Source organism: Eubalaena glacialis, chromosome 19 (assembly GCF_028564815.1).
Source record: "Eubalaena glacialis isolate mEubGla1 chromosome 19, mEubGla1.1.hap2.+ XY, whole genome shotgun sequence".
NCBI lineage: Eukaryota > Metazoa > Chordata > Mammalia > Artiodactyla > Balaenidae > Eubalaena > Eubalaena glacialis.
The window spans coordinates 11,910,160-11,917,984 of record NC_083734.1 but is presented as its reverse complement, the minus strand read 5'-3'; positions in this window follow the sequence as shown (position 1 = coordinate 11,917,984).

Here is a 7,825-nt window from a genome sequence, read left to right as displayed (position 1 = left end):
TCATTTTAAGGCAGACCAATTAATTGGTTTGTCAGTTTTTTTCTTTGATGGTTTGTTCTTTACGTATCCTATCTAAGAAATCTTTGTCCCAAGGTCGCTGGACCAAAAACTGAAAAAAAATAGATGTGTCTTTCCTGCCTCCTTCTTCCTCTTCCCTTTCCTGGAAGCAGATGACAACAAGGACCTAGGAAGATGGAGAAGCCGTGAGGTGAAAAGAGTTTGGGATCTAATTACTGCATGAAGGAGAGTCCCCAGCGGGACCACCTTCCTCGGACTGGGCACAGAAGGCAGAAAGGAATGCCTGTTGTGTTTGCACCGTTAACATTGTGAATCTATTTGTTATGGTAGGTCGGCCTGCCAGGAACTTATATTTCTCCAGCTGTGCAGATATGGTGCTTAGCCAAGTAATCCCCAATGAAGGTACTGCCAATGATGAAAGGGCCACCACCACTCAACACTCCTCTCTGTTCCTAAATGTCCTCATTTACCTCTCCAAACAGGCCAGATGATGAACTCAAAGGAAGATTTGCACACATCTTCACTGAAGCATTAAGGTGTGGTACCTAAATGGTATTGAGCTGAGAGAGGGGTGGGGACAGATCGGGTGTTGTGTTCCTTCACTGTCTTGTGCACCCAAAGTGGAGACGCCATGGCCTTCACCCAACCCGTCATCCTCTTCCTCACTGTCTGGTCCCCCATTCCCAGCTGTTCTCCCTGGAGTCTGTGTGGATGCCCATTGGCTCTCATCTCTGGGGACTGTCTTCCAACTCTGCCTTCTGTGCTATTATCAAGTTTCTTAGGTGGGGTTGCATCTTACTCCCCACTGGACAGTGTATTATTGTATCATGTGTTTTTATCAGGTCTGCCCGCAATCTCTTTTATGCTTTATTTTATTTATTTGAAGTAGTTCTTATTAACTATAGGATAGAAACAAAATAACATCTATAAGCTACATGTAAGCTATAAAAACTATTGATACAATGAACACCTGTGTACCACCACCCAATATCGGGAAAAAAATTACAAATACCTTTGAAGTTCCCTCTGCATATTGCTTCCCATCCCCCTCCCTCCCCTTCCCTCCCCTCCCTCCCCTCCCAGTAATCACTCTCCAGAATTTTATGTTTATCATTCTCCAGCTTTTCTTTATAATTTCACCACATGCTTGTGTCTTTAAATTGTAATATATGGCTGACACTTTCATCAGCAATGTATGAGCTTAATGAGGACTAATTTACATATCATAAAATTCACCTATTGTGATGGTATAATCCATTGATTTTTTGGGGTAAATTTATAAAGTTGTGCAACCATCCCCACATCCAGTTTTAGAATATTTCCATCTCTCCAAAAAGATTCCTAATGCCCATTTGCTATCATTCAAAAAACTACACTCCAGTGGGTATGAAATGTATCTCATTGTGGTTTTAATTTGCATTTCCTGATGAATATTGAGCATGTTTCATGTCAGTGACTATTCATCTGTCTTCTTCTGTGCAATGTCTTTTCAAGTCTTTTGCCCATTTATAAATTTGTGTTACTTGTCTTTTTGTTACTGATTAGTAGGATTCCATATATATTCTGTATATGAGTCCCTTGTTGGAGTTATGTACCATGAATATTTTTCTCGGTTTGTAGCCTATTTATTCATTTGGTTAATAGTGTATTTTGATAAGCAGAAATTTAACTTTTGATTAATTTGATTTGTTAATTTTTTCTCTTATGATTATTATTTTTTGTGTCCTAAGAAATCTTTGTGAGTAGGAAAAAGTCACTCTTCCTGGGTGCCTCTCCTTTACTACTCACGCAGAAGACTGCACTTCTGACACTCCTGGTTAACAAATGTGTGGGTTTTTTCCCCCACCAAGCAATTCTCTGTGACATCAGCTGGGTGTCCTATAATTTAACTCATTTCTGACACTGTCTACCTGGAGATACTGTCAGGTCCTGCAGGTTAAGGGTTTAGTCCTCCAAGGCTTCCCTCCCCCACTTCAGATGCCAATTGAAAGTCCAGGTTGTCACCTGTGCTTCTGATGACTGCTATCAACTGGAGGCTTCCATGACCTTCTCCTTGGTTTTAATTTGCTAGAGCAGCTCACAGAACCAGGAAAACAGTTTACTTACTAGATTACTGGTTTATTATATAAAGATACAACTCAGGGATAGCCAGAGGAAAGAGATGCATAGGGCAAGGCATGTGGGAAAGGGGTGCACAGCTTCCATGCTCCCTCCGGGCATGACTCTTCCATCACCTTCACGTGTTCATCAACCCAGAAAGCTCCCAGGATCCTGTACTTTGGGGATTCTTATAAAGGCTTCATCAAGTAGGCATGATTGATCATTAATTCAATTTCCAGACCCCTTCCAGAGAATAGGGGTTAGGGCTGAAAGTTCTAAGCTTCTAATCATGGCTTGGTCTTTCTGGTGACCAGCCCCCATCTAGGAGTCCACCAAGAGTCACCTCATTAGAACAAAAGATATTCCTATGGCCTAGGAAATTCCAAGGAATTTAGGAACTCTGAGCCAGGAGGCAGACACCAATAAATATATTTTTTCTATTATCTCACACTTTGTCTACCCAAGTCTCAAAGATATCATCTTATGTTTTCTCTGGAAGCTTCATGGTTCTAGCACTATATTTAAGTCTCTGATCTATTGTTAACTCAGTTTTGCATATGGAGTGAAGTAGGAGTTGAGATTCTTTTTTTTTTTTTAATATGGATAGTCAGTTATTCTCACACCATTAAAAAAAAGTTTCCTTTCCCTTATTGAACTGACTTGATCAAAAATTAACTGACCATAAATGTGGGTCTGTTTTTTTGGGCTTCCTATCCTGTTCTATTCACCTATTCGTTTGTCCTTAAACCAAAAGCATACTGAATTGATCACTGTTGCTTAATAGAAAGTCTTGAAATTAGTTTATATCCTCCAACTTTGTTCTTTTTCAGTACTACTTTGGTTATTCTAGGTACCTTGAATTGTCATATAAATTTTAGAATCAACTTGTCAGTTTCTTCAAAAACTCCTCTTGGAATTTAAGATTGTGATCTATAGATCAGTTTGGGGAGAGCTGACATCTTAATAACATCAAATTGTCCGGTCCATGAACATGGCATATCTTTACATTTATTTAGATCTTTAATTTCTCACAGCAGTGTTTTGTGGTTTTCAGTATAGTGGTTGCACCTTGATCATTAGATTCATTCCTAGGTATTTGCTTTTATTAATTCTATTGCAAATGGTATTTTAAAAGTTCTCATTTTCCATTTTTTGTTGCTAGTACATAGAACAATAATTGACTTTTTATATAGTGACATTATATGCTGCAATGTCAAGAAACTCAATTATTCTAGTATTTTTTTGTAGATTCTGTAGTGTATTCTGTGTATACACACAGCCTTTCTGAATAATGCTAGTTTTACTTCTTAATTTCCAATATTTATGGTTTTTGTTTATTTTCTTTTCCTATAACACTATCTAAAGTTTCCAGTACAATGTTGAAGATAATTATCTAGTAACTTTGCTATTGATCTTACAGGAAAAACATTCAGTGTTTCACTATTAGGTAGAATATAGTTAGCTTTAATTTAAAAAATGCCTTTCTCAGATTAAGGAAATTCTTTCATTGTTTCCTTTAAAAAAATAACATAATGGGTGTTGAATTTTGTCTAATACTTTATGTGAACCATATAGCATATGATTTTTCCCCTTTGTATGATCAATGCTGTGAATTATATTTTTCTCCTTTATTCTGTTAATTTTGTGAATTTCATTGACTTTTTTTCAACTTGATTTTTTTCAGACGTTTTCCAAATGTTAAATTCACCTTGCATTCCTGTGATAAACACTACTTGGTTGTGATGTGTTACACACACACACTACATATATATATATATTTTTTATTTTTTTTTTTAAATAGTTTTTTCTTAAAGATTACTTCTTTTTTCTTTCTTCTTTTTTTGGCTGCGTTGGGTCTTCCTTGCTGCGCGTGGGCTTTCTCTAGTTGCAGTGAACGGGGGCTACTTCTCCTTGTGGTGTGCGGGCTTCTCACTGTGGTTGCTTCTCTTGTTGCAGATCACAGGCTCTAGGCACGTGGGCTTCAGTAGTTGTGGCACGTGGGCTCAGTAGTTGTGGCTTGCTGGCTCTAGAGCACAGGCTCAGTAGTTGTGGTGCATGGGCTTAGTTGCTCTGAGGCATGTGGGATCTTCCCGGACCAGGGATCGAACCCGTGTCCCCTGCATCAGCAGCGGATTGTTAACCACTGTGCCACCAGGGAAGTCCCTTTAATAGTTTGATGTATATTTATATATATATAGTTTATGTATATATTTAATAGTTTTATAAGGGTTTTATTCTCCCTAAGCATGAGAAATATTGGTCATCTATAGCAATTCTTTTTTAAAATAATATCTTTGCCAATTTTTGGTGTTAGGACTATTCTGGCTTCCTTAAATGAGTTGAAAATATTCTCTTCTCCTTGATTTTCTAAAGGAGTTTGCTTAATATTGTTATTATTCCTTCCTTAATTGTTTGATAAAGTTCACTGGTAAATAAATGTATTTGGACTTGGAGTTTCTTTGTGGGAAAATTTTTGATATAAGTTAAACTTACTTAGTATATATAGGGTTTTTTAGATTTATGCTTTCATGTTATGTTAGTTTTGGTGAGTATCTTTTTCAAGAAGTTTGTCTATTTCACCTGTAAATTTATTGTCATAAAGTTGTTCATAATATTCGCTATGGTTCTTTTACAGATCACAGATTCAAGAGAATCTGTGGTGATATCCCCTCTTTAATTCCTGATATTGATAATATGTGTTTTCTCTCCTCTTTTTTTTTTTTTATTAGTCTTCTCTGGGAGGTTTGGCTCTGCTTATTTTCACTATTGTCCAATTTTTGTATCATTGATTTTCTCTCTTCTTGTTTCCTGTTTTCTGCTTACGTTGGGTTTCATTTGCTCTTCTTTTTTTGCATCTATAGAAGCTTAGATCACTGATTTTGTGCCTTTTTTCTTTATTAATATAGGCATTTAAAGGTCTAACTTTTCTTCTGCTCTGCTTAACCTCTGCCTTAGCTGTATCCCCCAAATTTTGAAGAGTTTGCTTTTATTATCATTCAGTTAGAAATTGTTATTTCTTCATTGACCTATGGTTATTTAAAAGTGTTTTGTTTAATTTACCAATATTTGGTGGTTTTCTAGATGGCTTACTGTTACTACTTTTAAATTCAATTTCATCACATCAGAGAATAAACTTTCAGGCTTTCAATCTTTAAAAAAATTTTGAGACATGCTTTATGGCCAAGTATGTGGCCCATCTCTGGGTATTTCTTGTATACTTGAAAAGAATGTGAATTGTGTTCTTAGATGGAGTGACCTCTAAATGTCAATGAGGTCGAGTTGGTTATTGTTCAAATCTGTATTCTTACAGGTATGATGAGTGTGAGGATGGATGAGGAGGACATGCTCTGTTTTGGTGGGATTAACTGATAAGGATTTATTTGCAAGGAATTGAGTTTTGGTGTAACACTCTTACTCAAAACTCATATATGTCACAATCAGAGTTAATCTAAACCAGCAGATGAACAGAGTGAGCCTTGGCTGAGAGGGCTTGATTTGTTTAATTCAACTACTTGCTACATTGTTCGTCTATCCTATCTTTGGTGAGCTCAGGGAGAGAGGGTAAGCTTTCATCAAGAATCAAGACTGCCCTTTGATTAAGCAACCCAGTGTCCCCTTGTTTTAGAACTGAGCATGCTCAGTGGGGCGGGATCTGCTCTTAGATGAGGGACTTGATTGCCTTGGCACTGAGCATGCTCAGTGGGCAGTTCACCTGGGGACTGAGCATGCTCAGTGGGCAGTGAGCGTGCCTGCTTTTTTAAAAACTGTTAGGCTCTAATACTTGATGTTCTTGTCCTGTGTGATTGTTGGAGCCCAGGAGTTGTTAAAATTTTGTTGCCACAAAATGGCAGAGTTTAGAGTTATCAACACCAAGCATTCATTGTTCACGTGGGGAACCTGAAGACCAAAGAATGACAGGGAATTGGTGAAGGTCACACCGTAAGTTGGTGCCAATGCAGGAATAAGTATTCAGATTTCTTGTCTCCTCTCCAGGCCATGGTCTACTGCAATATTTCGGCCATGGGCTGGAACCTGAGACAATCCACCATGGCTGATTTTCTTTGTGTGTTTGAACAAAGAGGATCAAGATGCAGTTTTCCTCTGGCTTCTCTTTTCAGGAAACCTTCTCTCTTTTTTTCCAAGACCCCCATTAGGAGAGCAGGTGGGAAGAGAGGGGAATGGCCATGATCATCTTGCTGTCTCTTGGTGGTGCTAGAACCCCCATGAACTGTTTCCTCTCAGGACTGATTTATTGAGGGCTGAGGTCACAGTTTGGGAACAGGAGCAGAGGGGAATGCTACCCAGAGATTTTTGGCTTAATTGCCTCAAGTGATTGAGAAGGCAAGGAGGAGAGGAAAATCCTTTAGGGGGAACGGGTAGTTGTCTGTGTACAGAAATCATATTGCTCTTGTTGCAAAATATTTGCAAACTGTCGCGTATCGGCGGAGAGCGCGTGTACGTGCATGTTTTAGTCCCAGCAGTTTATTCAGCCTGTCTCTCAATCTGTCGGAAAGCGGTGTTGCCGTGAGGGCCTGACGGTTTGTTTTTTCTGCTTAAGCAAAACGTAAATTATCGGGCCCATTAACATTTGGGTGCTTTAATCCGTTATTAGAGGAGAAAAGTAAAAATCCTGCACCAAGATGAATGTTTGCTTTTAAGGTGATTAATAATGCGCAGCCCCTGGCACATTCATCACTCTGCCGGTGGCCTCTGCCCGGAAGGAAGGAAGGCAACAGATTGGGAATATTGTGGATCTGCTGCTCAGCGCCTCACCCAAGTGACCTCTTCCATCATCTCCCTTCCTCCAGAGCCTTCACTAGCTCCCTATTGCCTTTGTCATGAAAGCCAAACTTCCACCTCTCAGTGAACTGGCTCCATCCTACCGGCCTACCTGGAGCACCTACTGTGTGCCTAGCCCTGCACTGTGGGGGAGGCAGGAGAGGGAGGGGAGGTATCTCTGCTCTCAGAGAATTTTCTGGGCATTAAGGGAGACAAGAGCAGCTTACGGAGCAGAATCAGTGCCCTCACAAGAGAGCAAGGAGTCTGGTGTTAGATTGGTGGGAGCAAACGGCAAGGACTGTCAGAACCAGGAGAGGGAGAATTGATGTGCTGGGCTGGGTGGTCAGGGGATGCTTCCTGGAGGAGTGGGCTACAGCTGGGCCTTGGGAAATGAGAAACTTGTGGATAATCCCAAGCAAGGATACTGCTTATTGAGCACCAAGCATCATGCTAGGAGCTTTTTATATGTTCTTGCTACTCCATCTCACAGCCCTGTAAGGTGGGTGTTGTTATCCCCTCTTTGTGGATAAGAAAACTGAGGCTCAGAGAGGTGAAGGCACCTCCCTGGCATTGCACAGTGAGTGAGGGGCAGAGCCAGGATGTGCACTCGATACTGGGAGACTCCAAAGGGTGCGAGTCTGAATCCAGTGCTTCTCTCACCATTCTTAGCAGGAGGAAGCCCCGAGGAGCAGAGAACCCGGATGGGGTGTGGCACGTGGGTATGTGGGGGTGAGGGAGGGGGAGGTCCCACGTGGAGGTAGCTGGCAGTAAGACCCCTGTCAGGGGGGCCAGGTCATGGGACAGCCTGGACGCCCAGCAGAAGGGACGTTGCCCGGAGCCATGAAACAGCAGCTGGTCTCCCACCCTGGACCTTGCATTACCAGGCACCGCTGTGTCCCCCGGGTGTTGCGGCTTCCTCCTTCCATTC